Source organism: Rhinolophus sinicus, chromosome 8 (genome assembly GCF_057876585.1).
Source record: "Rhinolophus sinicus isolate RSI-liver-muscle chromosome 8, RSI-T2T, whole genome shotgun sequence".
Classification (NCBI taxonomy): Eukaryota; Metazoa; Chordata; class Mammalia; order Chiroptera; family Rhinolophidae; genus Rhinolophus; species Rhinolophus sinicus.
Window position 1 is genome coordinate 15,623,766 of NC_142508.1, and position 24,616 is coordinate 15,648,381.

The following is a 24,616-nucleotide window of genomic DNA, read 5'->3' on the forward strand; positions in this document are numbered from 1 at the left end:
GATCAAGTTTGGTTTGTGGTAAAATTCAAGGGACTCTGTCTTATTTTTTTTGAGATGAAAAATATATTGTCTTTCTGTATCTCTGCTTGTCTCTCTTTGTGTCTTTGCCTCTCTCTTCAATTTAACAAAAGTTTAAATGTGCAATCATTTATTATATGTGAGGCCCAGGGCAAGCCCTGAGGGTATAAAAGTTAAGTAAAATAATCCCAGCTCACAAGAAATTTAGGGTTTATGAGAGAAACAAGTGATAGCGATCTTCCTGGACCTTTTGGCAGCATTTAACATGAATCGATCCTCTTTAACATGTTCTTCTCTTCTTTTCTTTGGCCCCATAATCTCCTGGTTTTATTTTTCTGGTTTCTGATTCTTGGTCTTCATTGCCAGCTTTTTCTTTTTTTATCCAGTCTCTACATGATCAGAGTTGAGCCCTGAGCCTGCCTTTCTTTTCATTCTATCTACCCTCCTTAAGCAACCTTCTTCCAAATTTATAAATCCAGTTCCAGCGTCTCTTCTGACTTCAGAACCCCCATATCCAGGTCTGCAGCAGACATCACCCCTTTTCGTAATCTCATCTGGAATTCTGTGACTGTCCCAGGATTCTCCATCTTGGTGATTGACACCAATACTCATGCATCTGACCTTGGAAGAATTCTCAAGGCAACCACGACACTACCTCCTTCTCCATAACCCACCGGTTCCATTCCATCCTCAAGTTCTTTAAAATAACACTTGACTCTGATCATTTGTCCTCCTGTGCGTGCCACGACCCTAGTCCAGGAAACATATCATCTCCGACATGAATCATTGAAATACTCTTCCAACTGGTTTCCCCACATCAGCTCTGGCCCTGCTCTGTTTTATCTTCTCACAGGTAATGTTTTCCAGAGGAACAAGAGCAAAAAAGGAAAGAGTCGTTAAGAAGAAACATAACGCTGGCTCAAAACACACGTTGTTCTTCATCGTATTATTTTTTTATGTAGCAACGTATCGTGCAGAACTTTCCCATCAGGACGTCTTACACTGCCTCATAATTTTTAAACAGCAGCCTACCTTTCACTTGTATAACTGTACCATAATTCATTTAACCACTTGTCTATCGATGGACATGTCGGTTGTTTTCAGTCTTTAACATGAATAATGCTTAAGTGAAGAGGCTAGAAGAATCATCCTTCAATGTATGTGTGAACATATCTATCGGAAAAATATGTAACAGTGGAATTGCTAGGCCAAAGGCTTTGTACATTTAAAAATTTGATCAATGCTTCCAAGTTGGCTGCCACAGAGATACCAGCTTTCCCTCCTACTGACAATGTTTGCCCTCACCCCAGCCAGGTGAACAAAGCATGCTATTAAACTTTTTGATTTGTGTCAACCTGCTATGTAAAAAATACATCTCATTGCAGTTGTAATTGGCATCTCTCTTTTATGAGAAAGGGTGAGCATTTATACATATTTTAAAGATCCATTTGTGTTTCCTTGACTGCAATCTGTATATCATACCCTTTGCCCCATCTCCCAGGGTTTTTGATGTTTTTCTTATGGATTTGTAGGAGTGCTTTGATTTCTTCTTAAATAATCTAATGTCTAGGTTCTCTCAGGTATCCTAGTATTTTGTAGAAGTCACAATTTAGCCATTTTTTCCCCTAATAATAAGTAATCATCAAAGGTAACTGGATTACAGGGGAGCTGAGATGAAGAGCTTATGTGCAGGGGTTATGCCTTGACTTGCAGACGTCCTGACTTTCTGATAAAAGCTTAACAAAATTGCCTTATATCTATACTATTTCATTTCATTGTTCTGACAGCCCTGTGAGGCATGTATTACGAATTACTAGTCCCAAGTGAATGTCAGAGAATGTGGATGTCCATTGTCACACAGCTAGTCAGTCTTCCGCTTCTGGACTCTTACAAGCCTAGTCAGCCATCGTCACTGGCCATCCCTCAACCACACCAGGCTCTGGTCCCTGATGCCTCTAATTGTAATAATCTATTGCTCCTTTTTCCTTCTATAAACATCCAATGAACAATTTAAAGTGCCCACTATGTGCTAGGAATCCTCACAGGGTTCAACCTTTAGAGGGGTTCTCAACCATAAGCAATAAAAACAAATAGTAGTAAATAAAGTTTTGCTACTATGAAAAAAAATACATAGGATGGTTGGGAGGTGGACAGAGAAGGATACTTTAGTGAGGGCTGTTGGGAAGGGCCTCTTCGACAAGGTGATATTTAAACAGAAATTGGAATGACCAAAAGAGTATTCCGGGAAAAGGAAATACCTGGGGCAAGTCCTTTAAAACAAGAGCAAATCCAATGTGTTTGAAGAATAGAAAAAAACAAAACAAAAAACCAGTGTGATTGGAGTCGGGCGAGCGTGGTTGGAGACGAGACGGAAGTGGTGGTTGGGGATACCACATAGGGCGTTGTAGGCCAGCAAAGGAGTCTGGACTTTATTCCAAGTGCAATCAGAAGACCTGGGAGGATTCTAAGAAGAGCAGTGATCTGATCTGATCTGGGTTTTATGATTTACGTCATGCTGGCTGTGCTGTGGAGAATAGGAGCCACAGTGGACGCGAAAAAACAAACAAATAAAAAATCCAACCAATCAGAAAGCTACTGAAGGATCCCAAAAGATGGTGCTTGTAGTAAGGTGGTCGCAGAGGAGCTAGAAAGAGACAGACTGTGAAAATGTTTTGAAGGAAGGGTTGACCTAAATTCCTCATGGATTGGAGGGGAGAACTGAGAAAAATAGAGGACTCATGCATGTCTCTATGGTTTTTGGCTTGGAGCAATTTGTGGATGGTGACGCCATTGAACTGAGGGAGAAGGCTGAAAGAGGCAAGAGTTTTGTACTACTGGATTATTTCCTTCTTGCCCTAAGAAGCCTTAACAGGCCATGACTTTACTCTCTTCCCAATACATTTGTTTTCCTTCCCTACGTGCCCTTTAGTCCTTATCCAAAAGAACTTCCTCTATTTACCTCCTCTCCTCCCATCCACCCCTCAGTGCTCTGCAGTGGGGTTACTAACCGCATTATCCCCATAAACTCTCTCTTGCCAAACACAACAATGACCTCCTTGTTGCTAAGTGCAAGCACTTTCAGTCCTCATTTTTTCTTGACCTTTCTCTAGCATTTAATACCGTTGTCAATTCCTCCCTTGGCTTCTCTGAACCGACTCGTTCCTGGTCCTGCTACCTCTCTGGATGTTTCTTTCCTCACCTTATAAACGTGGGCAGTTTCATACGGTTCCGGAGGAGGTCCTCTCCTCTTCCTATGCCTTAGCTCTTTTCTTGGGGGGTTTCATCTACTTCCAGAAACTATCACTTATTCTGATGGCTCCAGCATAGATCTCTCACCCGAGTCCTAGACTTGCCTGTTCAATTAGGGAGTAGGAGCCTTCCCTTTGCTATCCCACAGACACTTCAAGCTCAACATGTTTCAAACTAAACTGATTAGTTTCCCTCCTCAACCTACGTTTCCTCCTGAAGCCTCCATCTAGGCAGAGGGTACCACTATGCTCCCATTCCCCTGAGCCATAAGTCTCTTCCTGGTCCTTAATGCAGGGACGATCAATAATAAAATTCAGTTGGTTCTATATCTTTACTATTGCTTGAATTCTCCTTCTCTTTCCATGTCCCTTCTTGCGGCCTTAGCTTACATGTCCATCATTTCTTTCCTGTACTGCTCGCCTCCTAACCAATCTCCCCGCTTGCAGTGTTACACTAATAAATTCTCCAAACTGGAGTCATCTTTCTAAAATGGACATGCTCCTTAAAGTTCGTCAGTGGTTTTTCATCGGCCGTAGGCTAAATGGAAACTTCTTAGGAAAATATACACGACCTTTCATAATACAAGAGTCTGCTGATCTCTCTGGGTGTATCCTTCAGGCCTCCTGCCATGCATTCATCCAATGTACTGACGGAGAATCTGCTGCTTTGGTGGGCACTGTCCTTCAGCCCTCTGGGCACACCTTCTTAGCACCAGGATTTTACACATAGTGCTTTCTTTGCCTGGAATACCTTGCTTTTTAATTTGCCCACTTGTCTGGATTGTTTCTCCTTTTCCTTCAGAACTCCTCTCCAAATTCCCCTTCTATGGTTAGGGACCCCGACTATGCTTCATCAAGGTTAGGTACCCCTCCAGGGAGATCCCGTGTTGATACCATCTCACTATTGTGTGGGCAGCTGTATACTCATCTGTCTCCTCATTATACTCTCAGGTCCTTTGAAGCCAACTGTCTTACTCATCTTTGCATTGGCAGTGCCTAGTACAGTACCTGACACAGAGCAGACACTCAATAATGAATAAAGTGGCAGAGTTGGGTTTCAAAGTCAGGTCTTTTCTCTCTGGCACCAATCTCACATTTCTTCATGCTACTTCTTAACGTCTTGAATCTGAAAACTTCACAAATCTGTGCTAGGTATATTTTCGCCTGACACTAATTAAAATACAGGCAAATAGATTATTTAACTCCATGAGGATTCAGTTGATTATTTATTTCTTGTTAGCCCTTCCTCATCATTCCATCATTTTTTTCATCAAAGTCCTTTGAGTTAATTAAATCTAAAATGTCTGAAAGCCTTTTCTGTACACTTTTATATCCTTTCTACCTCTTACCCTGTTGCTTCTACAATACTACCACACAAGCAGAGAATAAGTACATTAAGAGTAAGGTCGATTTCATTTGATTATCTGCCATCTGACACTAAAAAATGATGTATCAACAGCAAATAATTTCCCATTACAATTTCCTCCAAGGTCTCTATGGGTAGTTATTAAAGTTTCAATGTCAAAATTTAACATTGTAAAATCCAACTAAAATTGAAATTTTTATGTAGTGAGTTCAGTATAATCACAGAATTTTTGTAAATGGAAGGAATCCTAGACATCTTTTAGTCCAGCACTTTTGTTAAACTTCCGTGAGGAAACTGACAGAAGACCTGTAATGGCTCAGCCAAGGTCATCTAGTCCATAGGAGAAGTGGGAGCAGATTTCCTAACTTTCACTCAGCTGACCTTTCCTCAATGCCATATTCACCCTATTATTTTCCATCTAAACAAATTACATCAGAACCCACCAAACGGTTTACATAGTGCTTATCTTTACGATATTGCCTTTGTGATATCCTTGTTATAGAGGAAGGAACTGAAAAAAAAAATAGCAAGGGATATAGGGGATTGGTAAAAGAGACAATTAGTACACAAAGTGATGGGATCCCACTTGTGGCGTAGCTTTGTAATCACACTATTCTCAGAGTACCCCAGGGTCAACCCAAGCTTATTTCTGCTCCTGGGGCCTGGATTCTAGTCAGTTCTATGCCTTATTTGGTCTAAATGATTTCCCCAGCTTCAATGTGTATTTTTTGGGGCCTCATTTTAGAAATATCGTCTTTAAATCTACTCCCTACTTGAGTTTGTGTTAGTTCTAATGCAGAGGAATGAAGATTCTGGATAAAGGAAAATAAAGACGGTGGATTTTTCTAGGCTTTACATTTCAATAATGGTTTTCTCAAATGGCAACTGGCAGTCAGTCTACTTTATTCCTCAAATGATGAGTTTTCCATGGGGAATTAGAATTTAATTGGGCTAATTTGTTTTCACGGAAAGCACAGATTTCTTTCCAAGAGAATCAGTTTGATAATGGTGTACCAGCTAGTGCTATGAGACCAAATATAAACCACTTCTGAGAAACAGGAAGTGAACCTGACTGGTCTAGTGTGTGTGTCCCTGGCAGTGACGCAAATACAGAAATCAAATTAGGAAAACAAGGTATGTGGGTGTGAGGCAATCGATAATAATCCAGGATGCTACAACACAAGCAAGAACACTTTTAACCAAATGCTATTCATTTTAATAACACCCAGAGAAGTTTGATTTCCATGTAACATGCTAGTGATTAGAGAGCAGGATGAGCCTGAGTTCCCTAGCAACAGCATGTGCTTTTGAGACAGTCATTAGCCTTTTCAGTGAATCCCACCAACCCCTTACTTCTAAATGTACGACTGACATTAAAAAATTATATATATATATATATATATATATATATATATATATATATATATATATATATATTTCAGAAAGTGCTGTAAAATTTCCGGGAGTGAAATGGAAAGGAATGATAGTAATAAAAAAGGTTGCCCTGAGAAATTGCACTCAGGTAAAAGAAGTAATGTTCACCTGTGCCCCGCTGGTCCCTGCATTCACTGCTGTTAGTTCTGTGTCTCTGATTCCCCTGTGGTAAAAGGCAGAGGACGTGAAATTGTTCAGTGTAAGGCAGTCCCCTCATCCAACATGAATGATGGTCTGAAAGTGGGGTGAATAGTGGAGTCGGCAGTTTGTGTAGGGTGGAGGCTAACGGGGATAGGGTGGGAGGGAATGAATATAAACGCGTAGTTTTCTTTCTCCTTTAAGCAGAATAAATCACCCTGGTTGAAAGAGCTTGGGGAAGGAGGGTGGTGAGGGGAATGAAGCTATTTTTCCTATTGATTGTTTAATTGCTCCAGTGGCTGTTTGTCTGAGGCCACTGGCCAAGAGCATTATTTTCGAGGCTAAAGTGAGGCTGGGCAGGTTTCCATACCCTTCCCTAGTTTTAAACAAGACAATCCATAAAGCGCAACCAGGCTATAGGGATATGGTCTGTTGCCTTTTCCTACCCAGCTGCACCCTAAAGCTCCACGGCTGATGGGATGACGGGTCTCAAACCCTGAATCATTTGCCTCTAGCTCTGTCCTGGGTTTGGGATGCACAACTCCTCTGTGTAGCTTGGGTCAACTGCGGGGCGTTATTTGAATGGTAATTATTGCTGCGTTTGGCTGGTCATCCTTATTACGGCCTGGGTCCCTTTCAACCGGACACTGGGCTCCTTCAGTTTGACCGGGTGACTCCTGGTTCTCCCCGCCTCCCCTGCTAACCCCCCTGCGCGCTGCCTTCCCAAGGCGACCACCTGCGCAGCCCCACTTACCATCTGCCCCGCGGGGAGGGCCCCCCGGGGTAGCGGAGCCCTCCCTGCTCTCGGGCGGCTCTGGGGGAGCTCGGTGTTTGCCTCCAGCCCTTCGCTACCGGAGAGATCAGGTTCCTCCCCTCCTCCCCCTCCAGCTCCGGCCGCCGCTGCCGCCTCCTTGCATGACACAGCAGAACCGCAGCTGCTGCAGCAAGCCCCAACCATCCGCCCAGGAAGCGCCGCAACCCGGGCTTGGGAGGGGCGGAGGGGGGCGAGCCGGGGGCCGCCGCCGGCGGGCTTTCTTGCCCCCACACTCCTATCTCAGCCCCGGGGCACGGGCACAAATTCATGGTAAAGCCGACCAGGCCGAGCCGTTGAGGAACGCAGGGGTTTGGCGTCAGAAGGGATGGGACCAGAGACAAGGGTGTGAAGGAGACCCCAGTTGGGGTAGGACATTGCAGGTCAAGAAGGGGAAGAAGAGGCCGAGAAGTCAAGGGCCGGGCTGTGAAGGAGAATAAAGGAGGTCGATGAGAGGTAAGGGGGTAGAGTTGCTGAGAAGGGAGCCGAGCTGTGACAAGGGTGGGGGGTGGGGGTGAGCTGCAGGGGAAGGAAGACTGGGAGGGAGTGTTTCGGGGAGGCCTGAGCTAAGGACCCAGGCAGCGTGGGGGCTGAATTGGGAGGCAAGGGAAGAAAAGGGGCAAGAGGTGGAAGAATTTTCGCATGAGCTAGGAAGGTAAGAATTGGGGGACATATTATGGAATTAGAAGGGATGTAGTGGGACTCATTCATCATGGCTGATGAGGTGAACTGATGAGGTGGAAAGAGATACAGGCAAGGGAAAGCCGAAAGAAAGCACGGTCACCCACCCCCCTCTTCGGTCTCCTGCGAAGTTTCTCATAATTCTGCCAGTCCCAACAGGGAGTTTTCCTTACACAGGGGAAAGCGTGAACTGAAACACAGGGATAGCTATTTAGCTTAGATTTACAGGATAAAATCGCCATGGTCCACACAAACTTTCGGGCAGAGATTTGGGATTTAAGTTGTCAGCCCATTAAAGCGGTCGTGATTCAATACCGAAGCCACTCAAAACCGATGTTAGCAAGTCCGCCCATCACTGGATTTCAATAAGTCTTTCAAAGTGTTAAATACTTGAGTTAAATGCTAAATATGACGACAAAAATTACTAGTTCAAAATACAAAAATGCACATGCTTTTCTCTCTCCATATACTCACATGTATCTATAATTTCTAGGGTCTGGCATGTAAAGTTTGATTAAGGGGAAACTCTGTTTTTCTGATTGTCTTATTTCCCACCAATCACCCTCGATGCATTTTACAGCAGACCAGCTGCTTGTCACCATTTGAAGGAATGTGGTCAGAAAGTAATGCAAAAGTGCCACTTTGGTTTTGCCTGTACCTTTCAGGTCGCATCTTCGTACCTCACTTCCTGACACAAACAAGTTTTCACTGTTGTCAGCAACAAAGCCCTGATGTAGAGGCGGAAGAGAAAAAACTGCATCGCATTTTGTCTCCTGCAAGCATCATCCACAGTCACCAGAGGCATGTAATTCCAGAAAAGTTTTAAAGCGGGCGGTGATGGTAATTATGTCTCAAATGGCTGATTCTATGTGTCAGTATTGTTTTGTCATTTCTGTTGTCGACCCAAGAGCTAGCTGCCTGAACTCGCAGAGGGACAAATCCGGTTTTTCTTTTTTGACTTGGTAAAATTTAATCAGACCTGACAGAGAAGTCATTGCTCTTGGGGAAAGGAAAGTAGGAGCCACGAAATGTCATTTTAACAGAGCGTGGGTTTGGTGACTGTGGGAAAGGACTTAAGGACGCGCCTTCTGTTCGGTTTCCTATGTAATGAGCAAAGGCTACACGCACGCACAGATGCCACGGCTCCCGGATGCTGCGACTCGCTGATCCGGGTTTCGGTAGCGCCGGGAGCCCCTCCGGGGATGCTGCGAAGGACGCTCGGTGGGTGGTGGTGAGAACGCCTCGGCCGCCGCCGCCAGTCCTGCTGCTGTTGTTGCTGCTGCTGCAGTCACGTGGGAGCCCCTTTAAGTTTCCATAGAGAGGCCTCTCCGGTGTCACATGATGGACATGATATAATGAAACAACATTGTGGAGAGGAAAGCATTAGGGGAGCCCACGGCTACGAAAACAAGTGAGTGAGAAGAGGTGGGAGGAAGAGAAACTACGCCACCTCCCTTGCCGCGGAGCCGGCGAGGAGAAGGGGGCCACACCGGGGGGGGGGGGGCGAGGGGGGGCAGGGAGACCCCGTCCTCAGCTCGGCCGGGGGACCCCGCGGCCCGCCGCGGAGAGAACAACTTTCAGCCGGCAGCCTCGGCCAGCCCTGCACCTGTCCTCGGAGCCTCCATCGCTCCCTGTGATCATCAGAGGGAAATTCTAGAAGAATATGCTCTACAAACATACATGCGCATCGTTTTCCCCCGTACGTCTCGCTCCGGAGGAAGGGAAGGGAAAGGGATTTTAGCAGCGGCGTGTGCTCCGCGGGAAGGTAAGTTGTGGAGGGTGGGGAAAGCCGGCCGGACCACACCAGCAGGACCTCGGGACGGGCATTCTGTTCTCGGTTTAGACCTCGGGGGGGAACGAGGCGTCCTCGCGCTGCTGGCGAGGCGGTTGAGTCCGGTGGTCCAGCAGAAACCTTTCCACTGTGGACTCTGTTATTTCCTCTTTCGCACGCACCGCGGTCCCACCCTCGGGCTCCCTGGGGCTCACGCCTGCCCCCGGGAGGGGGCCACAGGTCGCAGCCGGGATGTTCGGGACCCGGGCGAGGGAAGGTAGGGGTCGTGGCGTTCCCCGGGAATGCCGGGCGATTTCTCCATGTTCGTGTTGCGAAGAGCACTTTTCCCCCCTTTGAGGTGGCTAGATGCCACATGGCTCCTCCGGAGCCGCTGCCGGGTTGAGAGGTTTTTTTTTTTTTTTTTTCTCAATGTCCGCATTCCAGCTAATGTTGCGCAGATAAAATTCAAACTTGAGGTAAACAGAGAGGAGGAGGAGGGGAGCGAGGGGGGAGACTGTTTCCATTTAGAGATCCCACCTCTTCACTTCGCGGAGATCCACATCCCCAACCTAGGACAGCACTCGCTGCTTTCTCCCACCTACCCTACCTTTGCTGCCGACCAGAAGTAAGGAGGTGGCGGCGCGCGCGGGGGGTGGGGGGGCTGTTTATGGAGGACGCGTCTTCTGGGCTCTCCAAGGGAAAAACACCCCTGGCACTCGAGCCTCTGCCTACTCTCTCTTGTCGCCGGGAGGGACGTGGGATGCCTTGCTTTGCTCAGGAGCCTGGGGGCGGGAGGACAGCGCTCCCGGGCTGGGCGACAGGGCGCCTGTCCCCTCTCACTCCCTCTTAGTTTAGGGTACCGGAAAGTGTCGCTCCCACGGTACCCAGGCGCGGGCTCCAGAAGGCGGGCTGGGTGGGTCTCCAGGTGTCCAGAGGGCAGGTGACGTAGCAGGTGTGTGGTGGGCATTTCTGTTTGTAAGTTGCATTGGGTGGGACGACGTGGTCCGGGAGTCTCAAGGCGAGTGGATGGGCAGAGCTACCTCTCGGCTTTTTTTTTTTTTTTTTTTTTGCTTTTTTTGGCGAATTACGGAAAAAATTCAAGACGTTACCCACCCCCACCCGCGTTTAAAGATCTGATTCAGTTCGCAGCTACGCTGAAGGGTGAGTGGGGATGTTTAAGGGTGAGGGTGAGCTTCGTCCGGTAGAAAGCTAGGCTTCTGACAGCTTGTATCTGTGCACCCACCCTCAGCCCTGGACAGGAGAGGTGGTGGGCTGGGTGGTCCGGAGAGGGGTGACGGCCCACCGGGTGGGAGCAGACTCAGGGTCCCTAAGTGCGCGAGGGTCCGCAGCCCTTGTCGCGGGGGAGTGCCGCGGCAGGTAGGAGGCGGCCACGTGAGGGTGGTCTGCAGAAGCGCTGGGGCTGAGAGAGCGTGAAGTGCGTAGCAAGAGTCGTGACGGGGCTGATACGAAGCCGCGTGGGCGGTGGGCCAAGGAGGAGCGGAGACTCGCACGGGCGCGACCCTAGAGCGGTGGCGACGGTTTTATTCCGAGCAGCGAGTGTCTCTGCCGCGGGTGGGTGCGCGCTCCAGGGCCGCCTCCTGGGAGACCGTTTCCGGGCGGGGTCCCCCGCCAGGAGCGAGGGCTGTAAACAGGGTGGCGCCCTCTGCCCTCCCGGCCCCAGCCTGCCGGGGCGCGCGGCCCGCGGCGGCCTAGGCGCGGCCGCGGCGCTGGGCAGTGGCGGCGGGGGCGCGCCTGCTCCCCACTGCCCCCGCTCCCCGCCAGCCCCGCGCGCCCCCGCCGCCGCCCGGCCTCTTCTGTTTTTGTTTTGATGGAGCCCGCGTGCAGCTGGCGCGTGTCGAGTCACGTGCCGTGGGCCGGAGGGGGCTGGGGCGCGGGAGGAGGGCGCGGTGACGCACGCGTCCCGAGGGCCAGGCCCCCTAGGCGAGCTGCGGGGGAAGGGACGAGGGGGCTTGTGCCTCAAACATATCGGGATCGCGTCAGGAGTAGGGTTGCGTTTGGTGGAGCTCGTGGGAGTTGATCCTCGGTGAGCAGTATTCGGACGTGGGAGTAAATCCCACCGCACTTTTAGTTCGTTGGCATAGCATTTAGGCGAGCCTCGCTCGTCCCACCTTCAGGGCCGGACTGCACTGATTCGGTCAGAAATTAAACAGACTTTCCCAGCGTGTGTATGTATCTGTGGGCATATAGAGACCCATACGTGGTTCTTAATCCTGGCTACACGTTATAAGCAACTGGAGAGCTTTAGAAAGCCGATGTTCCGGCCGGATCCCAGACCGATTGAACCCAAATCCAAACAGGGCTTGGACGTAATATACTTAAAAAAAAAAAAAAAAAAAAAATCCTTTCCTATGTGTGTATGGTATACAGTGGGCGGTGAGAACTTACAGAGATAACCAGTTTGATGGAATCGACAGTTGTGAAACCATCCTTCTTTGGGGACTAAATAGTAAAAATAGCAAAAATAATAGCACATATTGATCTGTCACTAGATGAGGTCCCTACTTGCAGTCATCGTGGCTATGCAGACGTGGATATAAGTATGCGTACTTGAAACATTGTTTCCCCGCTTTACAGTTGGGAAGTTGAAGCTCAGGAGGGTAAGAATTGGTCAGTGACGTTCCCTGACTAGTACCCAGGGAGGCTGACTCCACGCAGAACCGATGCTTTCAACCATTACATACGTTGCATTGGAAATACACCTTTACCTAAGGGCCCCATGTTTGTGTGAATAGGAGGAATTATATGTTCGCCGACGGGCCAGCGAGTTTATATACATATATACCATGTTTCCCCGAAAATAAGACCTAGCTGGACCATCAGCTCTAATGCGTCTTTTAGGGCAAAAATTAACGTAAGACCCGGTATTATATTACATTACATTATATTGTATAAGACCTGGTCTTAATACTATAGTAAAATAATACCGGGTCTTATATTACTTTTTGCTCCAAAAGACGCGTTAGAGCCGATGGTCTGGCTAGGACTTATTTTCGGGGAAACAGAGTATATATGTATATAATAGGAGGTAAACATATAATTCCTCCTATTCACACAAACATGGGGCCCTTAGGTAAAGGTGTATTTCCAATGCAACGTATGTAATGGTTGAAAGCATCGGTTTTGCATGGAGTCAGCCTCCCTGGGTACTAGTCAGGGAACGTCACTGACCAATTCTTATGTAAGACCGCGTCTTAGGTAACGTAATGTAATAAAATGTAATATAATATAATATAACATAATACCGGCTCTTATATTAATTTTTGCTCCAGAAGACGCGTTAAAGCTGATGGTCTGGCTACATCTTATTTTCAGGGAACACATTATGTATTTTTATCCGTCAAGTTTTGCGTGTATTAAAAGGAGAACCTCTTGGTGAATTTGTTAAGGCCTATAGGCTGCTAACACTTTCAAGGAGTTTATTGTGAAGAGAAGAGAGAGGGGATCCTAGTAATTTGAAGAGAATAGATTCTTTGCAAGTGTTTGTGTCTTGAGACTTGAACATATGTATAAAGTGAAAGGAAGAGTCCAGAAGATGCTGATATTTTCCAAGAATTTACATGAGCAGCCACAGAAGTCCTTTGGGTTGCTGGGCAGGATACGGTTTTGGTGGTCAGAGGATGGACGTGGCCATGAAAATTTTGGAGGAAAACAACTACTACTCTGCTGTGCAGTATAGAAGTGTTGTTTCTACAGCCTCTTCTCCCTTTGATTTATTTCATTTATCTCCTGGTCAGGTAAACTCTTAGTGGGAATATTTAGATGTGTGTGTAGGGTAATCCATTTGTTTTGAAAATATGTTCATTGATATATTCTCTAAGGCTATTCCAAATAAAACTCACAGGAAACAGGTTTTTTCCTGAAAACAAAGGGTTCCAATGAAAATGGTTGTGTTTTATTAAATACGTGTTAAATACGGATTGCTAAATGGTACTGGGTCCCGAAGAAATGTCTTGGTATTCTTGCTGATGATTGCTATTTCATATTGTTAGGTACGTGGCAGATGTGGGCATGTTACTTACCAGATTTTAGGGATTGGTTTTCACGTTGCTTGCAGTGTTGGTGAGGAAAGTTTACAGACCTACAAGGGAAGCCTGACATAAACGTAAGTGTCATGTTGGCGTCTGGCATGGAACTAGCTCTCTAGTCTCATCCCCACCCCTGCTGACCACCAAAGAAGACATTTTTCTCCAGCATTGCCAAACCACTTGTGGTTCCTTTGCACAGCTCTGCCTAGGTTGCTCTTCTGCTTCTTGGGTCCCTCCTTCAGGAAATTTCCCCCCGTTTCTCCTCAGGACACCTTTTGAAAATACCCTGTCACCTCTGTGTCTGGTACGTACTTGTCTCACTGCATTGATTGCATTGATCGTATTGTTTTTGTTTACAAGTTGGACACTCCCTCCTAAATGCAGCTCATCAAAGATGAGAATGGTGATTCTTCACTGTGTGTGGCTGGCACACAGTAGGCATTTAAATTCATTGCGTTGGTCCGAATTGAATTGGAGTTGCATTATTTTTGTTGGTGTTTGCCTGGGTCACCCATCATCATTCTTAACTGGGCTCACTCACCTCCTCTGCTGCTAGCCACTAGACTAAGATACGTCATTGTCCAGAGAACACAAAATACTGCCAACACATTCTCATAACAGGAATAGGGAGGATGGGGCAAAACGTGCTGTTTTTCCCTCCTTTCCCAGGTTTATTCTCAGTTGGCCGGTTGGCCGGCATGAATTTTCTTGGTTGCTCATGCACACTGGGAGAGATGCTCTACATTCCCACTTTTCAGTTCTACTTAGGAAGGAAGAAATGGCACTGTGCTACCGAAGGACAGACATAATGTTATGTGCCACCTCTGAGTACAGGTGCTTCATCATATTTCATTACGCTGTAACTTGCACATTTACTGTTACCAGACGCATGCGTAGCGCAGCCCTGTCCTGGAGAGCTTTCTGAGATGACAGGAAAATGATTGTCATGATATATTTTTAATGACTTAGAAGTGATAGTCACTATCCACTTGAGGCCACCGAACACTTGAAGTGCTCCTGCTGCGACATAGGAACGGAATTTCCAATTGATTTCCCTACAAACAGCCACAAGTGGGTAGTGGCTATTGTATTAAACAGCACAGTTATAAAGGATATGCTTATATTTAAGTCCAGGATTTGGCAGGGAAACACTTAGGCTAAGGTATTCTGCTCTTAAAAGAAAACTATGGATTCGTTTTCCAGGGCTTACCACTGTGCTTCCCGTCCACTGATTATAAGGTGTTTACTGGGTGCTACTTTAGACCTATGTGAGGCCTTCTTGTTGTAGAGCATTTGTCTGTGTGTCCTGGGAGCTTTTCATGTAGTTCCTGTGGTCTCCCTTTCTTAGGAGTAGAGTGGCGGGATTATGAGTAATTATGATTGTAATTATTTACCAATCAAATGGATTTGAGCCGTGGGCGTATAAACTAAATGGAAGATTGTCCCATAAGCAAATCGATGTTTCTCTTAAGATGTCTTGTGAAAAGCAGGCACTGTATTTGTCTTGCTGGTCGTCATATCCTCAGTGCTTCACGTAGTACCTGGCACATAGTGAGTGCTCGTCAATATTTGTTGAGTGAACGGTGTTCAAATAATTGAACCCCTCTAATTTAGCTTCCGAGGGTCTATTGTGGAGCTGAGAAGGAGGCCAGGTATGAGGAACTACGCTGAATTTATAGTTCTTCCAAGGAGTGCAATCTTGCCAGAGGAATTACTGTTAACTCAGTGACTGATTTCTTTCCTATTAGATACGTAGCAGGAATTGATACCCTTATTTGATGACGGATTGAAAAATCAAGTCACAAGAAGATTTGGTGCTCAGGTCACACGAGAACGTTGGAAGTGTCAATCAGACGGAGTAGTTGTTTCTATTGCCTCATGCACTTGTCCATGATTCGTCTTCAGAGAAGTAAAATCAGACACTGACCTATGTTAGAAAATTTGGTTTGTAAAATCGAAGTTAATTATATATGTATATATAGATGAAGTCAGAAAAGAGGACTGAAAATATCTCTAAGAGGGCATGACACTGAAACAGCAGCCTCGGTATGAAAAACAGGAATGGAAACATTTATTTCTTAAACCTCTAAATCTCGGCCTGCGGTAATCTTAACACCCAAGTTACAAACATCTCAAGGGGGACATTTGAAACGTAAATAGGAACAGATGTTTAGTCGTGCAGATAACCACTACTAGACTGAAATATTTATATGAAAAGGTATGATATACATCAAACATCTGTTTAGAACGAGAGCCCTAAGGCCGAAAATTGTAGATTTCATTTCATGTGGTACATGCTGTATTGGTGGGTTGATGACACAGCCCAATCTGTGGTCTGGACCTTGTAGGGGATGATACATAGTCTGCTCTTAGTGCTGTATATCAGGCTCACATATGTGGCTGGATTACAGGCCTGGCCTTGTTCCTTAGCTTCCTGTCATTCCATCACTATTGTGTTCCACAAATGAAAACTAATTTTGTACGAGAGTAAGTAAAACATAAATGAAAATATAAATCTGTTTTTTTTGTTTTTTTTTGTTTTTTTTAAAAACATGAAGATAAAATGTGAAGTTCTTTGGAGGGCGGAAGGAACTGTTACTTTCTCTTTTAACAATTTCTGGCCTCTTAGTCCTCTATGAGATGGCTCTTCACACACCTTTGGTATGAACCTCTTTGGTGGGAGTAGGGGAGGCCCACAAATGACCAGCCATGCATCTCATACGTTACGGCTGGTGCCCTCAACACCGAACCGAAACACAACTAGAACAAGTTATAACTACACTATCAGCAACAAAAGTTAACCCAACCAACCAAACAAATAAAAAAGCCTGTGAGGTTCGAGTTGTTGCTTTTGTGGAAATGTCAGTAATGTGAAGTCTCTTTTTAGGTATTAAATGTAAATTACTCATGACAAAAGTTTTGTATCTGTCTGTCTATCTAGCTATATAGCAATGATATAAGAATCCACACTGCACTAGATCAAGACGTATTTGTTCTGTAAGATCCTTTTGAGCTCCTTGGATTCAGGCATATGGTTTAAGAGTCATTTTGAAAGTTTATTGAGAACTGTGTCTCGTGACCTGGGTCACTAACTTGTATAAGAATTGAAGGAAATTACTGTGTCCGTGTCTTTCTCATCAGTGGAGGGGTTGGTTTGGCTCAGTGGTTCTCAAACTCTAGTTTCTGACTCAGTAGGTCTAATGTGGGACTAATAACCTGCATTTCTTATAAGTTTCCAGGGGATGCTAATATTGCTGGCCAGAGGACTGTATTTTGAGGCCGAATGGATTAAATACCTCTTCTCAAGTTCTGTGATTCTGTGCCTGTTCCCCCCCCGCCCCCCCGTTTTCAAGTTACAGCACCTGTCCTTTGATTTCTGCAATGTTATGTCATTTAGAGATTGCCATATGGCAAAGTGAGTTTTAAAACTCTGAAATGGGATCATTAATTTTATTTTGAGAGTGTCTTCAGAATTCCATATGTTCTGCAATCCTTTGGATCTGTTAAAACTCAGATTTGGTATTCTTTCCCAGGAGCAGAAGTTAAAATATGCTGAAATATTTCTGACGTGATTAAATGACAAAACTGTTTGCTGTTCCTTAAACCTAAATGTTGTGTCAAATCTAACCAAGTGCCTCTTAATGTACAGCTACAGGATGTGGATGGGGTAGTTGTGGGCTCACTAACTAAAACGGTGTTTATGAGACATAGTTCTCTTCCTAGTTACAACTATGGGTTGGGGTCTGTAGAGACTCTGGTAGCATTAATCTGGACGTCCTCTGAAGATAACTGCCTCGTAGAAGAGTCACGGTTGCAGGAAGGAGGTGCCTGTCAGGGGATGAAGAGTAAGTCTGCACGGCCGGCCCCTATTTCGAGGACTCGGGGATCAGTGGAGGCTCTGCAGTTTCCAAAGGAAAGGGTTCTGGGCCTGGAATCTGGTGGGAAGGAGGTGGATATACTAAGAGACATCCTAAAGCCGTACTGTTTTTATCCAGAGTACATGTTTGCTGGGGCGGTGGAGGTGGGGTAGACGTGGGGAGGGGTTCATGGAGACTCCAAGGCATTTGAACAGGTGGTGCTCTGGAAGCATTCCATTTTAAAGCAGACTCCTTGGTGCCAAGAGTCAGGTGGACTCAAGGTTTGACAGTATGTTCTAATGCGAGTGAAATTGTTGGAGAAAAAAAGAATAGTCAGATGTGTGTTTGGGGGAAGATAATCTTATCTAAGGAAAGTAAATAAAAAAGAAACAGGTGAGAAGTAGGGAATGGGAAGGTAAAAATGAAAGGTTGTAAGTTTTTCAATGTTTTAAAACTTTGTGTATGTTAAGACTAGGCTAGCTAATAGCACAAGCGTCTGTGAGAAAATAAATTAGTGAGTTTTCCTTTCCATTTCCAGTAAATACTTCAAAATATCACCAGATGCTGTTATTTGACTTACATGTTTAAATCGAATGCCTGGATGGCATACACGGTGCTTATTTATGGGTGTGTTTTATGGATTAGGAAACGTTTGTATAGCACAGGCCACGAGATCTCACTGCTTTTCACAATCTATTAAGTTTTAATTTTGTCTTGAAATCCTCTTTATTTTCTAGCTGCTTTTATAAAATGGTTGAACCTTAAATCTTAGAGGTGATTTAGCATCTGTATAACTGATTTTAGACTATATATTTCATGGATACGGCTTTAGATTTTGAGCTACTGTTTATTCTTTGAAAAGAACTACATGTGATTTGCTACGCAGATCTACAGTCATTTGTTGACTCCAATATCTGTGGCCTAATCTTTGTAACGAAACCTATGAAACTGTTTGGAATTCTTTAGACTTGACAGTTTGAGGATGGGGTAGGTAGTCCGTATGACGGCAATGCTGGGGACGGATGTCCCATGGGCCAGCTTTCACTGAGCAGCCAGCCAGAGAGACGGAGGTTTGCTGTGTGATCCCCTCCCCCTCATCTTTCTTGGAATTTGCCCACCTCCCCCAACCCAGGGCCTTTTGACAGCCTCCTGTGTGTTAGAGAGTGAAGAGACTTAATAGTTTTCTTGTGTATAATCACACTAGCACTTGGCAACATCTGTCTTTGCCCTCCTACGTCTCTTGAGGGTCCTTTCTTCCAACTTCTGACATTTCTGTTTCTCTCGCAGCCAGGCGTTTGGCTTCTGGTTGGCCAAACCTCCCTGTGGATTTCCTCTGTGGGTCCTCCCTTCGCATTTTCCGGTTCTTCCTTATCCTGTTAAGTTCTCTTTCGGTGCTGTGGCTGATCTTACTTAGTTTGGTGGAAAGAGTATTGAGGTCGAGTAGTGTTGAGCAGAATGATCAGTGCCTACCTGCCTCTTTGGATGCCGTGCTAGGTGCTTTATTTTCTTCCCACTGGATTCCAGTTCCCACTGGGGAGACTGTCCCAGTCTGTGCCAGAGGCAGCTCATCTGTAAAATGAGGGGTTAGTGGAGTGAGGCGTTTCTGGCTCTAAAGGGCTGTGATTGGGTTTATTTACATCGTGGCGTGATTGTAAACCCTCACCAGGAGCCTTGTAGCTGTTTGAAAGACACCTGGTAAGTAAACTGGTCTCAGGGTAGAGGGGTGCTTGAACCCCAGGATCAGGAGATCAAGGACCCCGTCACGAAACTGTCAGCAGTGTAACTGGCCCGCTTTCTCCTTCAGGAATTAGGAGCAGGTCTCAAGGGCACTCCTCTCCATACGTGTGCTGTTTACATCCGAAGACCCCAACATTGAAGCTGAGCGCTCCACTTGGGAAAAGTTGTTGACCCTGATTCGGAGATTCTGTTGCTTCTCATCTCCGTCACGGAACAGCTGGGCTTCTGGAGACATCCTTTTGTGGATGGTATTTAGACAACGAGGGGAGTTTCTGGGAACGTGCTTTAATACTTCTGTAAATTCTTAAACAACTCATAAAAAAATGCTACCTCAGGTCTTTCTCTTGAAGAAGAATTATACATGGCCTGTGACCTTGAGTGCTTGTTTCCTATTTCTAGGGGAATTTTTGTTATGTTCACAGTTACACCAAGCTACTTATCTGTTCATTGTCAAGGTCACTGGCGATTGTTTTGCTTTCTGCCTTTATTATTGATATAACATGCATTCTTGCCCATATTGGCCATTTTACAAAAATCTGTGATTATCTTTTTCTGTTTCTTTATGTTTCCAGAGAGATTAAATATTCCTTCATCTTTTCCTATTTTTCAGCTTTTCAAAATTGTATAAAACCCACTTTTTATAGACTGTATCCCAAAAGACTTGGTGATGACTCTTCAGTTTTTAGTGATTGTTGCCTGAAAATGCAGGTACTTGACAGCAACAAGTGAAAAATATTTTTAAATAAAACACCATTCATAGCCTTTCTTTGGATTTTATCTTTGAAATCCGTGGTCTGTTTTGTGCCTTGTAGCTAGTTTGTGAAAGGTTGCTGTGTTTGCAGGCTTCTCTTAGTTTCAGGGAAAAATATGTCAAAATCTTCCTTTTCTTCCACTTTTAAAGGGTTTGAAATTAAGATTCCTTCTGCTATTAATTTAATTCTTCTGACAAGGCACACAGGAGTTTGCTCTTTGCCATCTGTCTTTGTCAGTTTGTCACCAATTTGGGACAAGGACGTCCTAGGCTTAATGAATCAACACCCTATTATTTAGTCATCTCATGTCATGTGCAGAATATTTTTTCAATAATAGAAGATAATTTGAGATTGTAAACAACAGAAATGTCCCAACAAAAGACTTGCTCTAAGAAGATTTTTTAAATGGTTATCCACATAATAGCTGAAGAGCGTTTGCTCTTATGTGGGGGACGTGATGGTGGCATGATATCTTGGGCTCGTTCTGTGTCCGATGGTCCCAGCCCCTTGACTGAGGAAGGGCACCCCACGGGTGACGCACTGGCACCCCAAGAGTCTGACTGGAAATGCCTTCTTCTGATTTTGTTGTTTTTGGAGAGCACTGAATTGCAATTGTATAAGTATACGTACTACTTGCTAAAACATCTTTTTGGATCGTTGTATTTTTGTGGAGTGAAGAGATCTGAGCTCTGGGAAGAGTACTCATGAGGAACATGTCAGATTTTGGACGTGCCAGGTAAATAGTCTAGTGTATTTTGCATTGTAGCTTTTTCTCTATTAACTTTTAATATATTGGAATCCCCCAGTCCTCGACAGGGAGTCTTAGGAGCAGGCACAAGTAAACATGTCTTCTTGGGGCAAATTTTCTGTCCAAAACTAAACAAAAGAAAACAAACAAAAGCACTTGAAGGTGTCTGGAGTCTATCTGAAATGCTTGTGGGATGCTAGCACACACCGTGCCCCTAGCTTGCTGACAAGCCATTTTTGGCCATTCCTCTCCTCATTTATTCTTTCCTTTCCTTATTCTTTATTCTCTCAATCGCCTTCCTTTTTGGGTTCTTTTCTCTTTCTTCTGTTCTTTTTCCTTCCCCTTTTGCTTTTTCCTCATTCCTGTTGTGGATAGCCTTGTAACATTCTACAGTTACCGCAGACATCTTTTTAGCTTGAATAATGGCAGACCAGAGCTAAAGACAAGTTTTATTTTGCTATAATATTTAAGGTTATACCGTGTGTTTCCCCGAAAATAAGACCTAGCCGGACAATCAGCTCTAATGCGTCTTTTGGAGCAAAAATTAATATAAGACCCGGTCTTATTTTCTTATATTAATTTTTGCTCCAAACGACGCATTAGAGCTAATTGTCCGTCTAGGTCTTATTTTCGGGGAAACACAGTAAGCAGTCTGTAAAATTCCATGCTGGTGCAAACTATTTCTAAAGAGTTTAATACATTTCTACGGCATACTCCATGTTGAGTGGAAAATATATGTGACATGTAGAACTTCCAAACTCTTTGGTATATTTAGGCATTCACATAGGTTTCAGATTGAAGCTTAAAATTTGTGCTAAAGGACATTCTACCAAAATGTAGGTAATAATAATCATATAGATGCTGAGTTTCAGGATTCTTTCTGCTTATCAAATTTTTGGTAAACAAAGATGTTTGTGTACAAATGTCTTTAAATTGCTTAAACTGTAACAAAGCTTGGTATAAAGAATGTGACATCAAATTTGTTTTAAATACCCACCTATTAACTTATGCCACTATCAAGGATCAGAGTATATTCTGGCTCTTAGAGGCTTCAGAGCTGGTTTAATCCAATTTAAATTTATAGATGAGACAATTTACTTAATTTTACACACCTGGTTAGTGGCAGCGCTGACCGCAGTTAGGTCATCTGCTTCCCTATCCACTCTGCTTTCTTTGGGACGGAAAGTTAAGTTGATGAAATTTAGAGGTGAAATGGGCAGAGACGCCTGAGAAGCGTATGTGAGTTCTAAACCTGGCTTGATCTTACTAGTTACGAGATGTTGGACTAGGTGTTTAACCTCTCTGGGTCTCAGTTTTGGGGGAGCAGGGTTTGACCTTGAAGGTCCCTTCCAAGTCTGTGACTTGTACTCAGGAGAGAAAATTGAAAAAGACTTACATTCTTCCTATAACACATTTGTGCAGTTTCGATTTGTGTCTTATTTCAAGTTGATATCATTTCTATTTTTAGAAGTATTGCTCGTGTTTCTTGTTAGTGAATCAACTTTTCCAATGTGCAGTGTCGTTAGATCCAGGTGGTTGTCACATGATTGTTTCCTTCGTATGCAAGTGTCTCTAACATCTTCTCGGTTAACTAAAGCAAACCCACACTCAGAGGCAGGTCTCCCCCTTAGTTTCAGACCAGGGGAAGGGTACCGTGAAGGAATATTCCATAGACAGGTAATGGTGAGGTGCTTTTTTCACATTGTTTACAGTTTATTATAATGTTCAAGAGTCATGCCATACAAAGAAAAGTATAAGAGAATCTGGCCATTTCAACTTCTACAGTTGCTTTATTTGGGATTGTGGAACAGGTTTTTCCGTTCTCAGTTGGCTGATCTGTCATCGTTTGTGTCAGGGAGAAGACAGTTGTGGCAATCTGGAAGGATAAGAAAGAGGAAAGTTTTGGAGAAAAGGCTGAGGAGCCTGGAGCTGCAGTTCTAAGGAGGCTGGAACAGTCAGCTTGGGGGTCTTCCCTTTACTGCTCAAGAGCGGTCCCCGTGACCTTTGCTTGGAAAAAACCCATTCTTGCAGTAAAATTTTTTGAACACTTATTATGTGCATCGCATTGAGTTGGGTGTGGTGGGAATTACAAAATAATTACTCATCAAGAGCTCCTTCCTCTGAATATTTAGTGTCTGGCTGGATTTCCATACCTAGGCCGCCAAATGGTGAGATACCATAAATCTGACCCCAAAGAGGGTCTAGACAAGGAGAAAGAAGGGGAGGGACTGAAGCAGCAGGGAAAGACCCCAAGGAACCATGACATTTGAGTAGTTTGAAGGACCAATGGTTAAGAATAACTAAAGAACTCATTTTAATTTTCTTTTGGGAGAGTGCCAGATATGTGGTTGAGTTAGGTTAGGACACAGGTTTGGCAGTAGCGAAATGACCATAGTATGTTTGAAGGTGACAAATGAGGGGACTCTTTGGAAGTACCAGAACCTTTTTACCCCACCTTTTTGTTTTGAAAATGTCAAATTTTTAGAAAAACAGTACTCTAAACACCTTATGCACTTTTTCTAGATTAATCAATTGTTAACTTTTTGCTATACTTACCCATATGCTCTGTGTATATGTGTGTTTTGAATCAAATGTGGTATGTATATTTGTACTACTTTGCTTAACCACTTGAATATAAGTTGCAGAAACCATGACATTTCACCTCTAAACACCTGCCAAAAGGGACTTTTATCAGTGTAACCGTGATACAGTTATCACACCCAACAAATTTAGCATTGATATAATAACATGACCGACTATAGAGAAAGTATTTAAGTTTGGAGGTGGAATGTGTATTTAATTTTCTTTTTTAGAATCAGACAGACTTGTCCGGCACAAGTCTGAATGACTGTATTGAATGAATTGGTGGAACAAGAGACCAGAGCCACAGAAACTGGTTTTTACATATTTAAAAAGTTATATATCGCCATAAAAATAGAAAGAGGAAGGTCATTATATTCTGATACGCTGTATTCTTGAAGATACAATTTTAAGTAACAACAAGGCGTTGAATGAAGAGTGTAAAAAAGAATTTATAAACAGTTGTGTGTATATACATATATATTATACATATAGAGTATATATATATATATATAATGTATCTGTATCTATTTATACCTACATATATAGATATACAAGTAGACAGGTATTTCTCTGGAAGGATGAAAAAAAATGAACTAAACATTTAATGCCTTTAAGAGAAGGAAGTAGCTACCTGGAGGACATGAAGACCTTTCTCTGAATACCCTTTTATACTTTTTTGAATTTTGGACTATTTGAATATATTACTTACTAAAAAATAAATAGTAAATAACCAAGCATAGGCTTAGTATCATATCATTAGCTTTGTAGCATGTAAGATAATAATTTCTGTTGATGAAAAAAGATGTTCATGATATAAGAAGGTATTTTTTCAGGAGCTGCTAGTGTGTCTAGGAGGGACTTGGGGATGTGATATCCAGTAAGTCGGGGAGTTTCACAAAGGAAGATGGAGTATGAGTTTGTATATTCTGTATTCCTCTTGGAGTGAAGGATAATTTTTTCCTCCTCTAAGAAGAGAAATTTGTAGTTTGTTTCAGTAGAAAAGGAAGATGGTAAATGGGATCCAGAATTTACATTGCGTGTATATTCATATTACTTTTGATGATAAAAGATGGTAAGTACATTTAAAAAGCTGCTAAGGAAAAATGAGTATTTAGGGTTAATTTCTGGCTATTTTCTTCATTTTTTTCAAAGACAGATTCTTGGATTTTACTGATGATGACATGGAAGTTAATAGAAAACCTTACTGAGTAAATACTAGAAATCCATGTTACTAGTAAACTACTTTCATTGGATAGCAATTTTATTATTTCATGTGATAGCTTTTATGTAATTGTATGGTGAACCTGTGTGGTATTTATCCTTAAAAATTGCTATTTTGCAGTGTTTTGAAGTATATTGCATGAAAGTTTAAAATTCATTTCCAAGTTAACTCAGCCACAGTTTATTTTCTGGTTTTGTATGATTA

The 24,616-nt window shown here is 43.9% G+C and overlaps 1 protein-coding gene and 2 long non-coding RNA genes across 6 annotated transcripts in view; 2 read left to right on the forward strand and 1 right to left on the reverse strand.

Annotated features, from left to right (window-relative positions):
* LOC109457901 (uncharacterized) overlaps positions 1-1,465 on the forward strand; it is a 141,198-nt gene extending 139,733 nt beyond the window's left edge. The window contains exon 20 of the long non-coding RNA XR_016021936.1: positions 872-1,465. This is a non-coding gene — a long non-coding RNA (uncharacterized LOC109457901). The remainder of the gene's footprint in view (positions 1-871) is intronic.
* MKLN1 (muskelin 1) overlaps positions 1-7,098 on the reverse strand; it is a 283,828-nt gene extending 276,730 nt beyond the window's left edge. For all 3 annotated transcript variants that reach the window (XM_074315595.2, XM_074315599.2, XM_019751074.3), the window contains exon 1: positions 6,959-7,098. The gene's annotated coding sequence lies outside the window, so the exon portion shown is untranslated. The remainder of the gene's footprint in view (positions 1-6,958) is intronic.
* Positions 7,099-7,133: 35 nt separating this feature from the next.
* The window catches only part of LOC141567618 (uncharacterized), a 115,986-nt gene continuing 98,503 nt past the window's right edge, over positions 7,134-24,616 (forward strand). Inside the window, exons 1-2 of one of the 2 annotated variants that reach the window (XR_016021934.1) lie at positions 7,134-7,471; positions 8,362-9,461. This is a non-coding gene — a long non-coding RNA (uncharacterized LOC141567618). The remainder of the gene's footprint in view (positions 7,472-8,361; positions 9,462-24,616) is intronic. The other variant, XR_016021935.1, reaches the window with a different exon arrangement.